The sequence below is a fragment of the Miniopterus schreibersii genome (genome assembly GCF_964146895.1).
Source record: "Miniopterus schreibersii genome assembly, chromosome: 1".
NCBI lineage: Eukaryota > Metazoa > Chordata > Mammalia > Chiroptera > Miniopteridae > Miniopterus > Miniopterus schreibersii.
Genome location: NC_138101.1, coordinates 144,589,384 through 144,607,302, shown reverse-complemented (window position 1 = coordinate 144,607,302; position 17,919 = coordinate 144,589,384). Strand labels below are relative to the sequence as shown.

Sequence of the window (17,919 nt, the reverse complement as noted above, 5' to 3'; positions counted from 1 at the left end):
GGCTCTATTGACACATCCTCTCTCCAAACTTGTGGTAGAATATATAGAAAAGTAGGGTTCTGGGTCTACAATTTGAAGAGAGAGCATTCATATAAAATACATAACATAATGGGGCCTGGAGTTGTGTAAGGGCTTAGAATTATTCCTCTTCTTCTAAACAGCTATACTTAGAGTTTAGTGGTTAGAACACAAGCTTTGGAACTTTCTAGGTTAAAAACCTGGCTCTTTGGGCAAGTTACCTTACCTCAGTTTCTACATCTGTGAAATGGAGATTTTAAAAGTACCTAAAACTCAAAGGGGTTTTGAGATTAATTGTGTTAATACATGTAAAGCCTTTAGAACAATGTTTGGCACAAAGTAAGCACTAAAGAAGTGAAAGCTTTTATTGTTATTGCACTTTATTTTTTTCCATTTTTCTGTATAAGGACTACTCAAAAGAGTTACATCTCTCTCTGGTACCCTCATATATTTTAAGGGGAACCATGTACTTAGTTTGGAAAACAGATATCTGGATACAGATAGCATAGTATTTCCCAACTTCACCTTTTGAACAACTTTTATACCTTCTATCTTATTGAAAATTTATTTCCAAAAAACCTTCACAAACCATTAAAGTAAAATAATAATTAAAACTTTATATCTTGAAGGTTTTGCTAGGGCCTAGGAATTATTCTTCCCCTTTTATAAGAAAATCATGTCACTGAGAGGAAGGTTATCTATCCAACAGAATTCATTAAGTTCTTGGCCCTTAAAATTTTTTCCCCCCTGGCTTTTTAAAAAATTGAGGTATACTTCAAGTATACCATATAATGATCCAATATTTGTATATATTGCAAAATAATCATCACAATAAATAATCCAGTGAACATCCACCACCGTATAATTACAAACTTTTTTCTTGTGATAAGAACCTTCAATATGCACTCTCAATATGCACTCTTTCAAATGTGCAACACAGTATTACTAACTATAGTAACCATGCTGTACATTATTCATCCCCAAGACATTTACTTTATAACGAGAAATTTGTTCCTTTTAACCTATACATTTCTATTGTGAAATAAAATTACTACTATAAACTAAGATTTTCACACTCAAAAAGAAACTCTTCATCAGATTTTGTAAAGTTACCAAAAGAAATATATATGAGAAAATGTCTTTAAATTCTATGATGTATTCTGTTTAAATGAATTTTAAATATTACTTATCTGTCTTGGTCTATAACTCCATTGTTAAAATAAAAGGATTGTACTAGAAAATACTTTTTCTCTTTTAGTAAAACTTCTACTTAGCACAGTAATAAATACCTTTACTGACAAGAATCAGTATTTGAGTATTCACAGTATTATTCTTATAATGTTTTATTATTTAAATAATATATTAAAAATATAAAAAACCGAGATTTGGAGAAACGAGATGGTGGCGTAGGTAACAGCTGTATCCACACCTCCTACAACCACATCAAAATTACAACTAGAATATAGAACAACAACCGTCACTCAGAACCTCCTGAAATCTAGCTGAACAGAAACCCTACAACCAGAGAACTGAACAAGCATCGAGACCAGTAGGAGGGGCAGAGACGCGGGTGGATTGGGGCTGAATCCCAGGGACTCGGCCACGGTCCCATAACTGATGCTGTGGTTTAAACCCAGGAGGGTTATCTCAGCAGCGGAGGTTTCCCGGGGGAGTGAGGGCCCCCAGCCCAGGGCTACAGGGTTGGGAAGAGACGTCCCCACAACTTCGGGCTGTAAAAACCAGTGGGGACTGTCTCTGAGGGATGTGGAGGGTGCGGGAGGCCCAGGCAGCTCCTCTTAAAGGGCTCGCACATGGACTCACTCAGACGCGCTCCCTCTGAGCCCCAACACTGAGCAGCAGCTTGAAAGGAACCTGGGACACTTGGGAAGGAACTAACCTGCCTGAAATTGGGAGAGAGGCAGAGGGGCAGCTCTCTCCCAGGCAGAGGCCATTGCTCCTTTGGAGAGTCGTCCCCGCACACAGCTGGCAGGCAGGCACCACATTTGAATCACCTGCACCTGATTCACACATTTGACCCCAGCCTGGTGATTCTCGGAGACTCCACCCCTCCCCACCTGCAGGCTCATCCAGGCCATTTCCAGGGGCTTTTCTATGCAAGTGGCCTCTCAAGCCTCATGCTTAGGACTTTCAAATCTCTCAAAAAAGCAACAGCGTGCCCCATAGTGCTTGATAAGTTGCCCCAGGCCTGGCACTAGCAGCAGCCTGCACTGGCTCATAGCTTGGTCTCTCCTGGATACCTCCAAGCCCAGCACAACTGGCAGCCAACTACAGTTTGCTGTGTAGCTCATGCTGGGTGGCCCTGGGCAAGGCACTGGCACAGGCTGACTTTGCACCTCCCAGGAGGCCCCAGAGAAAGTGCACCTGGTGGTCAGACTCGACCATACTGGATTACAACCCTACCACATCCACGAGTGACACATTCAAGGGGCGCACTTGGTGAACACCAAAGCCCCACTCAAGTAAATCCTGCTCCATAGGGGTGTCTCCAGCACAGCAGCTCTTTGGCTGTAGTTGCAGGTGGTACTCACAGCTGATTGGACGGGGGGATGAGATCCTCCCAGGGATGCCAACAGCAACCAAGGCTCAACTACAACAGGACCGTGCACACAGCCCACACAGGGGAGCACCTAGAAGGCCCAGCTCAGGTGACTGGGGAGGCTGAGCCACTGGATCCTACAGGACACCTACTACACAAAGCCACTCTACAAATTCCAGGAGACACAGCAGCTCTACCTAACACATAGAAACAAACACCTGGAAGCAGCCAAAATGTGGAGGCAAAGAAACATGTCACAAAGGAAAGAACAGAAGAAATCTCTAGAAGAGGAACTAAATGAAATAGATCCAAACAAGCTAACAGATACAGAGTTCAGAATTTTGTTTATAAGGATGCTTAAGCATATTGTTTGGGAAATAACTGAGAAAATCTATAACTATTATAATAAAGTACCAATTTGAAATGAAGGCTACACAAACTGAAATGAAGAATAATTTACAGGGAATCAACAGTAGAGGACACTGAGAATCAAATCAGCAATTTGGAACATGAGGAAACAAAAAATACCCAACCAGAAGAGCAAAAAGAAAAAAGAATACACAAATATGAAGATAGGATAAGGAACCTCTGGGACAACTTCCAGAGGCCCAACATTTGTATTATTGGGGTGACAGAAGGGGAAGAAAGAGACCAAGAAATTGAAAACCTATTTGAAAAAATGACAGAAAACTTCCCCTATCTGGGGAAAGAAATAGACTTACAAGTCCAGAAAGCACAGAGGGTCCCAAACAAGAGGAACCCAAAGAGGCCCACACCAAGATACATCATAATTAAAACGCCAAAGGTTAAAGACAAAGAAAGAATCTTAAAAGCAGCAAGAGAAAAGCACTTAGTTACCTACAAGGGAGCACCCATACGACTGTCAGCTGATTTCTCAACAGAAACCTTGCAGGCCAAAAGGGAGTGGCAAGAAATATTCAAAGTGATGAAAACATGAAACTACAACCAAGATTGCTCTACCCAGCAAAGCTATCATTTAGAATTGAAGGTCAGATAAAGAGCTTCACAGATAAGAAAAAGCTAAAGGAGTTCATCACCACCAGACCAGCACTACAGGAAAAGTTGAAGGGTCTTCTTTAAGAAGAAGCTAATGAACAAAAGAATCTGATGAACTAAATAGATCCAGAGACAATGATGCATGCAAGAGATGATCATATTTCAGAGGGAAGGTGGGTGGAGGGTGGGAAGAGATTAACCAAAGAAGTTATATGCATATATGCATAACCCATGGACAGTCAATAACGGGGTGAAGGCCTGGGGGGGGTACTGAAGTGGTGGGGGTCAGTTGGGAGGAAAAATGGGACACCTGTAATACTCTCAACAATAAAGATAAATTTTAAAAAAAAGTAGAAATAGAGAGGGAAACATAGGCATAAAGAATTAAAATGGCAATACATAAGTATCTATCAATAATAACCTTAAATGTAAAACAAGTCTCTACAAATTCAAGAAGACTGAAATCATATCAAGCCTCTCAGATCACAATGGCATGAAATTAGAAATCAACTACAGTAAAAACACTCAAAAACATTCGAACACATGGAGGATAAATAGCATGTTATTAAACAATGAATGAGATACCAATAAGATCAAGAAAGAAATAAAAAACTTCCTGGAAACAAATGAAAATGAACACACAACAACCCAAAATATATGGGACACAGCAAAAGCAGTCCTAAGAGGAAAGTTCATAGCACTACAGGCCTACCTCAAAAAGCAAGAAAACTTTTTAGTAAACTATCTAACCCTACAACTTAAAGAATAGAAAGCTCCCGTATGAAGCCATGTAGACCACAGCTTTTGTTTGCTGGGAGTTTTTTTTTATTACTGCTTCGATTTTATCAGTTGTTATTAGCTATTCAGGTTTTCTGATTCTTCCTGATTCAGTTTTACATGATCTCACTCATATGTGGAATCTAATAAGCAAGACTGACGAACAAAATAGATCCAGAGACAGAGAAGCATGGAACAGACTGATGAATCTCAGTGGGAAGGTGGGGGTGGGGAGAGATTAATCAAAGAACTTATATGCATATACGCATAACCCATGAACACAAACAATAGTGTGGTGAAGGCCTGGGGCAGGGGATGCAGGGTGGAGGGGATCAATGGGGAAAAAAGGGGGGATATCTGTAATACTTTCAACAATAAGGATAAATTTTTAAAAAATCATGCAATCCTTAAACTAAGTTTTTCAGTTTCACCTAGTTTCTCAGAAGCCTGAAAGATATTTGAAATGGCACCCAGAATAATCAGAATAATTTTAGTATTTTTCTCAGTTAGGAGGCTTATCAATGGCTCTTTTATACCACAATGAACGAGGTAAATAATCTGTTCCACTATTCCACCACTTGTACAGTTGGTCACAACCCATACAGCTTCCTTAAAGTCTGCCTTAAAGAGAACGCCAACAAAAAATGGGACTAATCGATGATTCACAAATTCCTGTACATGGTCCTGGTAGCCAGCTGTGATGTTTGACATTATACATGTAGCTGAATACTAGTTTTGGGGCTCATTAGTAGGCTGGGAAAGAGGACAAGTGCTCCCACATCTATTACAACTTGAGTCTGTTCATCTGTGCCAGTGACAATACTTCCTATGGCTCTTAGAGCAGGAGTCACAATTGGCAGTTCAGTACCTCCTAGGAGCTTCACAAGTTGGAGCACAACTCCTGTTTTCACAACCATTTCAATCTGTTCATTTGGACCATCAGAAAGGTAGGAAATGGCCTACAACAGGTGTCTGCTAATATTTCTGGATCACCATGATGCAGGAGACGAACTGAAGTAGGAAGAATGTGCTCAACAGCATCTAATAGGGGTGCAGGATTCTTGTTGTGACAAAGGTTTGAAAGTTTCCAGGTAAAATGAAGCAAGTAACCACTTGCTAAAGATGACATATTAGGAAATGCAAGAAAAGCCAACAGTGGGTCAACTGCACCACAGCTGATAACCTGGTCTCAGAAAACTGAACCATCACCTGTAATGTTTCCTACAGCCCATACAGCTTATTCATGGATGTGAGCATAGAGACATGTCAACAGTGAAATGAATACTTGGATAGCACCTCTATCTACCACAGCACTGGTCTGTTCTGATATCCTGGAAGCAATGTTAGTGAGGGACCAAGCAGATTCAAACTGAATGGGACTACAATCAGTTCTGCCCAAGAAGGACACAAATTTTGGAATCAAACCAGCCCAGATTATGTTCTCTATGGGGGGCTATTTTTCCCTAGAAAGCAGTTTCCTAGTGGCTCAAGTACCTTGGAGTTGGCTTTCCAAATTGTTGCTATTTATGTCTCTGACACTATCATCAACAAACCAGTTTACAGTGCCCTGGTTATTACAGTTTTAAGTAGAGAAATAGCATCATTAGGAAACAAGCTTACATTTCTCCTTTTCAGCATCTGGTCATCCTTCTTAGCTTTCCTCACTCCCACATTAAGTTCTATTCAGCACCACCTTATTTCTGTACACTTTCCCCTTGAATCTGTTAAGGTAGGCAGCTGGTAAATTAGCATTCTCACTGATGGGCATGGCCACGAGACAAAGGGAGAAAGCTACAGAGCTGGCTCAGGCTTCCACAGGAGGCAGCATGGATCCCATAGCTTCAAGACTTAAGAAAATTTGGGGCTAAAAATGAAGGGAAACTGAGATACATTCAAGTTCTATCATTCTAAATATTCCCCAAACATGTGATTTCCTGATTCTTCAATCTCTAGACACAGTGTGCCCAAATAGTTTTCCCCACCATCCTGGAAAATATCAAACATTCTCTTCATCAGAGTAATTCATCTGAGTTAGCTAAGATGAATTACTTAGCATTGTTAGCGTAACTTCACAATGCCCCCTATTAAAATGCACATGACACTAGAGAGGAAAAAGGGATACATTATTTTTAATGGAAAAGGGACTGAAGAAATTATTTTATGCTGAATAAGATCTTGATGAGGTATCAGACAAGTTAATAATAACAATAATAATAGATAACATTTATGTAGTATTTATTATCTGCTAAGCACTGTTCTGAGTGTTTTATATTTATTTATTCACTTAGTCCTCACAACAACTCTAAGGTACGTATCATTATCATCTCAATTTTACAGATGAAATAACTGAAGCACAGAGAGATAAAAGGACTAACCCAGGATCACAGTCAGTATTGTGAATCTGGGAAATAAACCACACTTTTAATCACTATATTTTACCACCTTTCATCTAGGAAAGAGATGGGTTGTCAAGGAGGAAAGTCTACAGTCTCTCTGATATCAGACCCTAAAATACACCCTCTTCTACGGAATGCAATTCTTTTATCACCTTTATCAAAAGATAAAAAACAGAAATCCACCCCAACAAATCCAATAAAATTATATATATATACATATCTTAGGCTAATGTTAATCTCTGAATCTATGCTTATAAAAAGAATTAAAATAATAAAAAAAAGAAATCCCTTTCTGTCTCTAGGCATCCCTCAGTCCATTTGTATAGGGCTTCTTTTTCTGAAAAGTAGACAGAGAGAGAGAAAAAAAATTGCACATAGCAGCAAGTACTTATATAGAAGAGATACACATACCTATACATACATACATGCATGAAAAAACACAAGTTCATATTCTCAGGTTAAGCCTGTGGTTCCTAAAGGAACCAGGAAAACTGAGCTTTGAGATCACCAAAACACGTATCTTTGTTTATACAAGATTCTGCTATCGCTAATGATGCTTTTTTTTTTTTTTTTTTGCTAAAAAATGTTTCCATGGACAACTGTCTGAATGGCATGTGAGATCTGGTATGTCCCGTATGTGGCTGTCCTACACTGTGGACATAAGCAAGGAAATCCTAAAACAGACAGATGGATATCTAGCTTTAATGCTTCTTCCTCCTTGCAAAAATATGGATTCAATAGACAGAATCCTGTGAGAAAAGATGAAAGATTGCTTTGCTAGAATAGAATCTGAAGACTTTTTTTTAATTTTAATTTTATTATTGTTTAAAATACTACAGATGTCCCTTTTTCTCCCCAATGACCCGTTCTACCCCGTTCCTTCCCCCTCCCCAGTCCCTCTCCCCACCATTGTCCATCTCCTTGGGTTGTGTATATATGCACATAAATTCTTTGGTTACTCTCTCCCCTCCACCCACCCGCCCTCCTCCATCCCTCTGACATTCATCAGTCTCATCTATGCTTCTGTGTCACTGAATCTATTCTGTTCATCAGTTTATTAAGTTCTTTAGTAGAATCTGAAGACTCTTGAGTTCTTGCCATTCCCATAGCCCCTTCTAAAAACACAACCACAAGTAGACTCCTTGATCATAATTTCCCATGTTTTATGTCATTTGACCCTGCTTTCCAGTCCTCAACTGACTGGACCCCAAGCAAAAGCAAGCACATTCAGCATGCGCATAAGAGAGACTGTCAACTGGGAAGGGACAAGGAGGAATTCTACCCAGAGTCTCAGAGGGAGCATGGTCCTGCCAATACATTAATTTTGGACTTTAAGCCTCCAGAACTGGGAGACAATAAATTGCTGTTTTAAGCTAAAAAACACACAAATGCAAAACAAAATTAACTGATACAATCTACTCTCTTGGGGAGCTCTGAAAGCTGCATTGGCCTCCAATAGTTACTACTGAATCCTGAGCAGTAATGAATAATGTTCCAGTGTCATGTGGCCTGGCTGTATGACTGCTGACAATTTCCAGTTTCCTTATTTACCCACACAGCCTTACATTCATGACCCATCATGTGAGATAACCTGATCACCTCTCTTCCATGCGGTCTGAAAAATCCCTGTCACATTGGCAAGTTCAACCGTCAACAAGAAGAAGCACAGAACAGAATCGCTGAGCACCAGTCACATGAGAAGTGGACTTGTTAGCAGTTTGCCCAGCAACTGGCCTGGACAAAGACAATGAGGGTAGCAATATGGAAGATGGTTTGATTATCAGGGCTTAGAAAGTCTTTGCTTTATCATAGGTAGAATCCAAGCAGGGTAAGCTATGTCACTGCCTTAAGGATAGTATATAAAACAAAGGTACATTGGCCCTGGCCAGGTAGCTCATTTGGTTAGTGTTGTCCCAATACACCAAGGTTTTGGGTTCGATCCCCAGTCAGGACACTTACAAGGATGAACCAATGAAAGCGTAAATAAGTGGAACAACAAATCTCTCTCTCAAATCAATCAATCAATCAATCAATCAATCAATCACCCAGCTGGCGTGCCTCAGTAGTTGAGCATTGACTTATGAACCAGGAGGTCATTTCAATTCTAGGTCAGGACACATGCTGAGGTTGTGGGCTCGATCCCCAGTAGGGGGCATGCAGGAGGAACCCAATCAATGACTCTCTCATCATTGATGTTTCTATCTCTCTCTCCCTCTCCATTCCTCTCTCTGAAATCAGTAAAAACACGTTTTAATTAAAAATAAATAAATAAAAATAAAGGTACACTGGAGATCCAGAAGGCCTTCATTCCAACAGGTAACACTTCTGGGAGCTAAGGTGTCTGCAACAACTAAAGCAAATCGCCTGGGAATCTTTCCATTCCTAATAATTAAAGATCCTACAGAGCAGTGATCAGCAAATTTTCTTCTATTAAGAGCCAGAGAGCAAATATATTAGGCTTTGTGGGTCATATGGTGTCTGTTACAACTACTCGACTCTGCCTTTGTAGTACAAAAGCACCCATAAATATTACATAAACAAATGGGCATATCTATGTTCCAATAAAACTTTACTAAAACAGGTGGTAGACATATTTGGCCCACTAGCCATAGTTTGTTAACCCCTGCTATAGGGCAAAAGTCCTTTTTAGAGCCAATTTCTTCAAAAATAGAAGTTTGTGGGTTTCAAAAGGAAAAGGGAACAAAGCGAGACTAAAAAAAGTCCTGCATATGCAAAAGGCCTTTGAACCCTTAGAAATAAACTAAAACCATTTATCATTTAAAATAAAATGACAGTATATATACAGAACACCTTGACCCATTTTCTTACAATGACTGATGCTGTACCAAAGTTACAGTCATTAATAACCTCAACATTGAAGTCTATCAGTTAGAAAAGGCTAAGCTAGGTTACTATAGTAAACCCCCAAAGCATAGTAGTAAATAGTCTATCAGTCAGGACAGGCTAAGTCAGGTTACTACAGTAAACCCCCAAAGCATTGTAGCTTAAAACAACAAAACTTTACTTTTGGCTCATGCCACATGTATGGGTCATTAGGAGCTCTGATGGTTTGTAGCTCCTCTAGGACTCTACTGACAGAACCACCTACCTCCAATGTTGCTGATCATGGTTCGAGAAGAAAGAGGGCTTTGGAAGGTCACATTCCAGCAACTGATTGCTCAGATACACTAGACAGAGCTAATCATATGGACCCACCTCACACTATGTCGCCAGGAAGTGAAATTCTATCACTCAGCAGGAGATGAAGAGTGATGATTATTCAGTGAGCTGCATGAATGACTATCACATAGTAATGGTTAAGCCACTTTTACCTAAATAATCACAAAATGAGACTCTCTTATTAAAAAAACATTTCTGCCCGGCTGGGCGTGGCTCAGCGGTTGAGCGTCGACCTAGAATCCAGGCGTTTGGGGTTCGATTCTTGGTCAGGGCACATGCCCGGGTTTCGGGCTCGATCAATGACTCTCATCTTTGATGTTTCTCTCTCTCTCTCCCTCGCCTTTCCTCTCTCTGAAATCAATAAAGATATATTTTTTTAAAAAAATAATTTCTGATTAATTGGTTAGTCAGGAACCACTGTCAACTTCATTTAAATTAAAATTTCAAGTTGTTTGGTATATTTTTCCTTAGTGTCTAAGGATTTTTAAATGACAGGACCCTGAGGTCATCATTATGAATATCAATTCTTGATGCCCACATTGGTAAATGCAGAGGATATAGGAGACTCAGTGTTCACTGACCATGGGATGAACCAGAAACTCGTGAGGAGCAGGGCTCTCCCAGAAAATTTTGGGGACAGGATACACAGTGACGTTTTGCCACATCCCACTTTGGGACTAGCATATATTTCACAATTCCTTAGTTTCCTACTGCAGTCTTCTAGATCACCATTGATGGTGTAGCATGTGCTATTAAGGTTCCTCCCACACACACTTAGATTCCTTTACCATTTTCATGCACACCAGGCACCTAGTGTACTTTCACTCCCAAAAGTCAGCAGCTGTATCTCCGTCTCTTTTTTGGAGGACTTCCAAACTCCATTTGAGAGCCTGGTGTCCTAGAAGGCAACCTTAACAAATGACTGATGGGTGCAGGACAACTCTGATCAGGAAATTCTTGATCAGGAAAACTCTATACTCCATCTTCAAAGCAACTCTGTGGTATTGCTTGGCTGCCTTCCCTTACTGGTCTCTCCCACCTCACCTATCACTTCTTTCCTAGCAATACTTCCTAATAAATTACTTTCACATAAGTCCTTATCTCAGGATCTGTTATTGAGGAAGCCAGACAGAAAAACAGCCCACCCCACAGCCTGAGGATAGAAAGGCTACATGATGCTACAGAAAGAGGTCAGGATTTGGACTTGGAAGATTCCAAATGACAAAGTGCTAGCTCTACAACTTATTAGATAATGACAGTCACTATCAGCCCTTCTAAAATATAGAAATAATGGTACCTACCACAATTTTGTGACAATCAAATACATGTGACTATGATGATTGATACATGTGAAAGCACTTTGGAAGTTAGAGAATACTATACTATGAAGAAGTTAGCTCATTTAAATACAGCTGTTTCTCAAGTTATAATCCTTCTCCCAACCAATAATTGTGACTATGTCCCACCTGTCTACAAATAGAAAATTTGTAGAGTGCTGGTTCAGATTTTAGCATGCATCATAATCATCTGGAGGGCTGTTAAAAAAACAGTTTGAAAGGCTACACTCCCAGAAGTTTTGATTCAATAAGGCTGAGGCAGAGCCCAGGAATCTGAATTTCTAACAAGTTCCCAGCTAATACTGATGCTGCTGATTTGAAGACCTCACTTTGAGGACCACTGTTATAAAGAAAACTTCAACCATTTCTGCAGAGTGGAACTGATAAAAGCTTACATTGGTTCTACCTTACTATAGAGGGACTTTTCAAGGAGACAAACACTAAGCTTTAAAAAACTTATTGTGATATTTTCTTTCCTATGTAATGGATATCCTCATAAAATAAACATGTGCAAGCTGTAAAGAAAATTTCTGTAGAGGAAACACCACATTGAATCTCAATCCCATACTAACTTGCATTTAGTTTAAAAAAAGAGGTTCAGGTAGCTGCCAGTCTTATGTCATGATAGATGTTAAAAGCAAACTAAAATCCGTCCCTATAGAAATCAGCCCAGGGCTGGGTGTAAGGAGATTAATAGGCTACTGACAGCTCTCAGTTGAATCTTATTAAGACCCAACATAAAGAAAGCACAATATAAGCAGAAATTAAAGAGAGAGGAAGAGGCACATTGTCTTGGGCCTTAGGTTGTTCAAGGAGTCCACATACAGTCCTGGAAGTCAGAAAAAGAAGAGAAGTTTGAGAAAGCCTGGCAGGGGTATGCTTGGCCTGTCTGCCCTCTCTTAGATTCAGAGATCAGCAGGTTAGCAGGGACATTACTGATATCCACAAAGGAGTAATTTGCTCAGGGTCACATAGCAAGTGAGTGGTAAAGGAGGACTTATGCCTATGTCCAAACTTTCTATCCATTTGAACCCTTAGGCACTTTCAGGAGACCATCCTGATTTCTCATGGGTGTATTTTGTGCAGGGTCTCCATTACCGGTGTTTCTTCAACACCTCTTCATCAGGCAAACTCTAAAACTACACATAAAAGTAACCCCTGCAACCAAACTCTATCACCCCAACACACTGTAGCATTTGACAGAGTCTGGAAAAAAGGGAAGAGACTATTCTCAACCACTTTTACAAGACCCCGCCCTGGGTCTACCAAAAACCGGCATGATGAGCATCACTCTTGAACAGAGCTGACAGACCCATTCACAAGCAGCTCACCTCTCAACATTTCAGAGCAGTCACTGGGAAAAAGCCCCAGGAAAGAGCTTTAAAGTGTATTTTAACAGCACAAGTGGGACTTCTGAGGTGTTGGTCACATTCTGTTTCTGGATCTGGATGCTGGTTACACGGGTATACTCAGCGTGTGAAAACTCAAGAGGAGAGAAAATTTAAGCTATACACTTACGTGCATTTTTCTGTATGTATAGTTCAACAAAAAGTTTTTTAAAAGAGTTCTGTTTTCTCACCAGCAAAAAATAATGACACATATCTGCTAAAGAATCTTTTGACCATGTGGTCTTTTCTATTGCAGAAGCTTGTTTATGACATCGATTGAGCCAGAGAAGAGACTGTGAATGTTGCTGGAGGATCAGAGATGGCCTGGGTCATGCTCGCCAAGGACTTCAGAAGCCTTCCTCAACACTCGTCTATTTAGGCAGAGTGACATCACCACAGGGGAGGAAGGAAAAAAGAGCATTTCTTCTCTCGCTTTTAGCTTCCTCTTTGTCCCCACTCCCTGCTTTCAAAACGTCTACCCTATGCACCCCCACTAACCTCAGCAGCATATCATGCAAAAGAGCAGCAATCCCAGGAGTTGGGTCCTTGGGTCCAGGGATGCCCTGGGCTGACTATCACAAGCAAACCTGAGCAGGCCCCTGCAGTACTAAAGAGGAAAAAGTGTCACACATCTAAGGCTGCAGCTGGGACATGGCAGGCACACACAACACACAGTACTCATTCAGTTAACAATGACTGAATAAATGAATACATCATCTATGGACTGATTCCAGAATATGCACAATAAATGTGTGCTGAATAAAATTAAATGATGGCTATTTCCTAGGTCTCCCTAAATTCTGCCTGCATTAATTCTGCATATTTGATCTTCGGCAAACACGAGCATCACCAGGTCAGTATCCTCCATATAGCACTGTATTCCTATATATATATTTTTAAATGTATCTTTATTGCTTTCAGAGAGAGAGGGAGAGGGGGAGAGACAGAAACATCAATGATGAGAGAGTCATTGATCAGCTGCCTCCTGCAAGCCCCTGACTGGAGATCGAGCCCACAACCCGGGCATGTGCTCTGACCGGGAATTGAACCTCGATCTCCTGGATCCTAGGGATGCTCAACCGCTTAGCCACATCCAGCAGGGCTGTTTTCCTATTTTTGAATGTGTTCAGAAGGGCTCTTTAACATCTCTTGTAATGGATCCCATCAGGCAGCACTCTGAGAGGCAGTCAAGTAGGACAAGGCTGCTTCAAGTTGTTTGAGTTGCTAATACTTTTATTATAAGAAGAAAATAAGCCTGGAGGATGAAGTTTCTGTTTTTAACTCTCATTCCTCCTGCCTAAGTAGAAAAAGCTTTCCTGCAACCATGTTGCTAGGAGCAAATTTCCTGTTTTTAATGTTATTTAGTTTGAATGGGTCTCTAGAGACCAATCTTAATGCTCAAGAAGCAAATGAGCTGAGCCCCCAAGAAAGTTCCGGTTTCATAGTTGGGTTCAGCTGGCCCAGCTGAAGCCCCATATCATTCTAAGCATCCAAAGTCTAGTTAAAGAGATTAGTTTTGTGTTGATCTGAACAGCATCTGTCTCATGCATACCACTGGCAGGGGCCTTCCTCCCTCGAGCCACACTTCCCTCCTTCAACCCTGCAGACTAGTTTGCAGAAGAGAAGAGCTGCATGTTAGAATCACAAAATCTCCAACCACACTGCTCTTGTGGCGCTCTTGCATCTCAGCCCTTCATATCAAGTCACTTTAATGAAATAAACAAAGTGTGACTCCAGCCTTAGCCAATAACCCTGGAACAAAGGTGCTTCTCAGGGTTGTTACCAAAGTGCATACAAAAGACAAAAAAAAAATAAGATGATGAAAGAGAGACCTGACAGTGGTGAGCACTTAGCTCAACAGTTACCTGCTGGTGACAACCGAGAAATGTACTGACTAAAACCTGGACAGTCACTCAGGAACTTGGGACTGATTTTCAATGAAGTATAATTATTAATAAGCCTCTAAAAACCCTGACAGAGCTGACGAATGCCTAAGAGATTCATTCTCTCTGGTGTATAAATGCTTCTATGTGGATGAGATTCATCTTTGCTGAAAAATGAATACTTGGAAATTAAAACTGGTAGAATTCAGGAAAAACCTAGAAAATAATGTAGGGTTTTGCCTAATTCAAAAACATATGTTAAGATTCTTCTGGACTCAATCTGGAAGCCCTGCATTCCTTCTTTCCCTCCCCAATATGAAACTGGACACCCTAGGGTACTTCACAGATGAAAAAGGACCTACTCGGAAAAAGAGGTACTGGGAGATGCTGAGTTATGCTTGCTGGGAAGGAAGCACATTGGATGGCAGGGTTAGTGCACAGACCCCAGACTCCTTCTTGGGCACCTCTGGCTACATCTCACCACTTTTAAAGTCCACTTCAAAACCTGGTCCCTAGGTCAGAATAGGTGAAATGAAGCATCCACTTGCTATTAAGTGTGAGCTATTTCTTGTGTCTCAGAAAGTGGTTGGGTCAATTAGGGCTATCCAGGGGATTCAAAATAAAACACCGTGACTGCACCTGTAGACAAGCACTTGCTTCACATACAAAACTGGAAGTAGGTGATGTTCTCCATATCTAAGAGAGAGGCATCAATAGGGAGGCTTGAAAACACATATTCCTTCTTCATGACTCTTGGGTCCTTTCCTATAGTAAATGCAAAACTTAACAGTCCAAATTTTTCTGTGAGCTAATTCATATCATGCTTTAAATATTAGAGGCAAGCACATAGTCAGGAGGAGTTAGCTCACATAGCAGGCAGCAGGAATAACTTATTATTTGTTCCAGGTAATAAGTCAGTACCTGGAACAGAGTAGGTTCTCAAAAAGCCCACTTAAGCAAGTTGGTCATGAGAACATTTTCCAAACCCTGAAATCAAGTCTCTAAACTACATAGGAATGTTTCCAGATGCTTATGAAGGAGGAAGTTGCTTCTATTTTCTTAAAATCTCTGATGTGGGAGAAAAGGAAAAGCAATACCAGCCAGAGACCACTACATATTTGAACTTTAAACCACAAAACTACCACAAACAAGATGGGGTTATTTCAATATGGAAGTAATAGTAAAGGGGGAAAAAAGTAATTAAGGGTTTCCATTCCTGTCAGATCTCTTTTCATCCTAGCAGAACCACTATCTCTACAAACTGCATGGAAGCTGTATTAATTCATCCTTCTATATCAATTCAGCATCTATCCCCAGAACCACTTCTATCGTGTCTAATTGCATAACTAGAGAGACAAGAGTTGAGCAATGAAATAACTGGCAAAAGAATAATCCCCCACTTCCAGAAAGAGAAGCAAGGAAAACGAGTTTGAGCATACTCTTCTGTTTACTTCTGCTCCTGGGACCTGAGGTAAGGGTCCCCATCTTTTGTATACAAAAGAAGATCTTATGAGTGAGTCCATCCATCCCTGCCCTGAGAACAACCCCCCAGGGGCTCTGCCTTTTCCAACTTCTAAATACAAACTGGGGGATGCCTGGGCACATCTGGTCACCACTTGATTTCAGGCTTCTATTGTGTTCAGTCTGTGGGGGGAAGTGAGTTTATAAATAGCTCAAGTTCCTCTGCCTCACACTTGAAAAATGAGAAACCGTCAAGTCTGCTTTTCCTGCAGAGAGGAGAGGTTTTCACTGAACCCAGCTCCCTCCATAACAATCATACATCAAGTTAATATGCTGAGTAGCCAGTCTCAATCAAATGATTCATACACCTATTTTATTATAAGACTAAGGTGTCTAGAATGAAACCAAGAAGGGATCTCTAAGTTAAGATTAGTGAATGATTCATATGATGCTTTGAGAAGTCTCTGATCTTTTTAGAAACTCCCAAGCTATGTGGTTAAATCTACATATGTGAAGCATCACCTTCAAGTCTTAAGAAATGTCTTTCCCACCTTTGGAAGAGAACCACAGGTTTAAATCCTATTCAATCCTGAACAGAGCAATCACGTTGTGAAGCAGACTTCTTTTGACAATCTCTCTTCCCCAGCTCCAATTAAAAAGACCTACCTCTCCCTCTTCAAGTTTTTTCAAACACTTGATTAAAATATTTATTACAGCACTTAACACACTGTGAAGTAATTATCTTTTTATGTATGTCTCCCTCAAGAACTAATTGTTTTTAATGGTAAGTATAAACAAGGTAAAATAATGATTATATGACTTTAATGAGCTTTCACAAATAAAAGAAACATCAAATTTAATGTTGGTTTAAGGAAGAGGTAAGAAAAGGACGCCAACCAAGTAGAAGTAGAAAGAACAAAGATATAAACAAATTGTTCCCTTTTCATCCCCACATCTGCCCAGAATTCTAAAAAGTTTATTTTTGCTGGGAGCTGAGCTTATATAAATGTATGTAAATAAAAGAATAATTAGAGCTAGTATATGGTATCGACCACTGCTAACTTCAGACCCTGGAAAAGAAAATATGAAGCCAAACTCCTGTCCCAAAATATGCGGTTCAAAAGAACAGCAAGCAGCAACAAGGATGTTGGGATAGCCAAGACCAACAAATTGAAATGCTCCAAATTGTTTCATAGTAAATTATCAACTTCTGATTTTGTTTGGCTTTAGAGTATAAGGAAAAGTCCCCTGTCCATGCTCTAGAAGCCACAGCATACTATCACTGTGCTGGACTTGCCTTTGGTTTAGGAGACAATGCTAAATTAAAATTAGTTCTGCTAGAGTCCCTGGAGCATATCACAAACCAAACCAATGTGGGTCATCTATTGACACCTGACTTAATGCTATGTGGTTTGTGAGATATAAATCAAATACAATCTCCATCTTTGTAGTGTCCAAACTATAATAGCTGAAATAAAGTTAGAGAATATACTGACAGAAGGAAAAATGACACCAGGTGGAAATATGGGTCTACAAAAAGAAATAAAGAGCACCGATAAATATATAAGCTTTTTAAAATTATTTAAAGTCTTTAAAAGACAATTTACTGTTTAAACAAAATTATTAATAATGCATTATGGAGTTTAAAACATATGTAGACATAAAAATGTGTGACTTGATAGTATAAAGATAGAGAAAAAAGAAATAGAAGTATTCTAGTGAATCTTATTTTATGCAGGAAGTAGTATATTATTACTTGAAGGCAGATGGTGATCAGTTAGAAATGTATACTTTAAACCCTAAAGCAACCACTAACAAAACAAAGGGCTATAAGCTAATAAACTAACAAAGATAAAATACTCAACCCAAAAGAAGACAGAAAAATATAAAAAACAGAACAAAGAA

The 17,919-nt window shown here is 40.0% G+C and overlaps 1 protein-coding gene and 1 pseudogene across 2 annotated transcripts in view; both read right to left on the bottom strand.

Moving 5' to 3' along the window:
• The window catches only part of STARD9 (StAR related lipid transfer domain containing 9), a 102,353-nt gene that overhangs the window by 63,453 nt on the left and 20,981 nt on the right, over window positions 1-17,919 (bottom strand). The window lies entirely within an intron of this gene.
• Window positions 4,766-6,137, bottom strand: LOC308564475 (importin subunit alpha-1 pseudogene; annotated as a pseudogene). Its single transcript has one exon. The product of its transcript is annotated as an importin subunit alpha-1 pseudogene (transcript).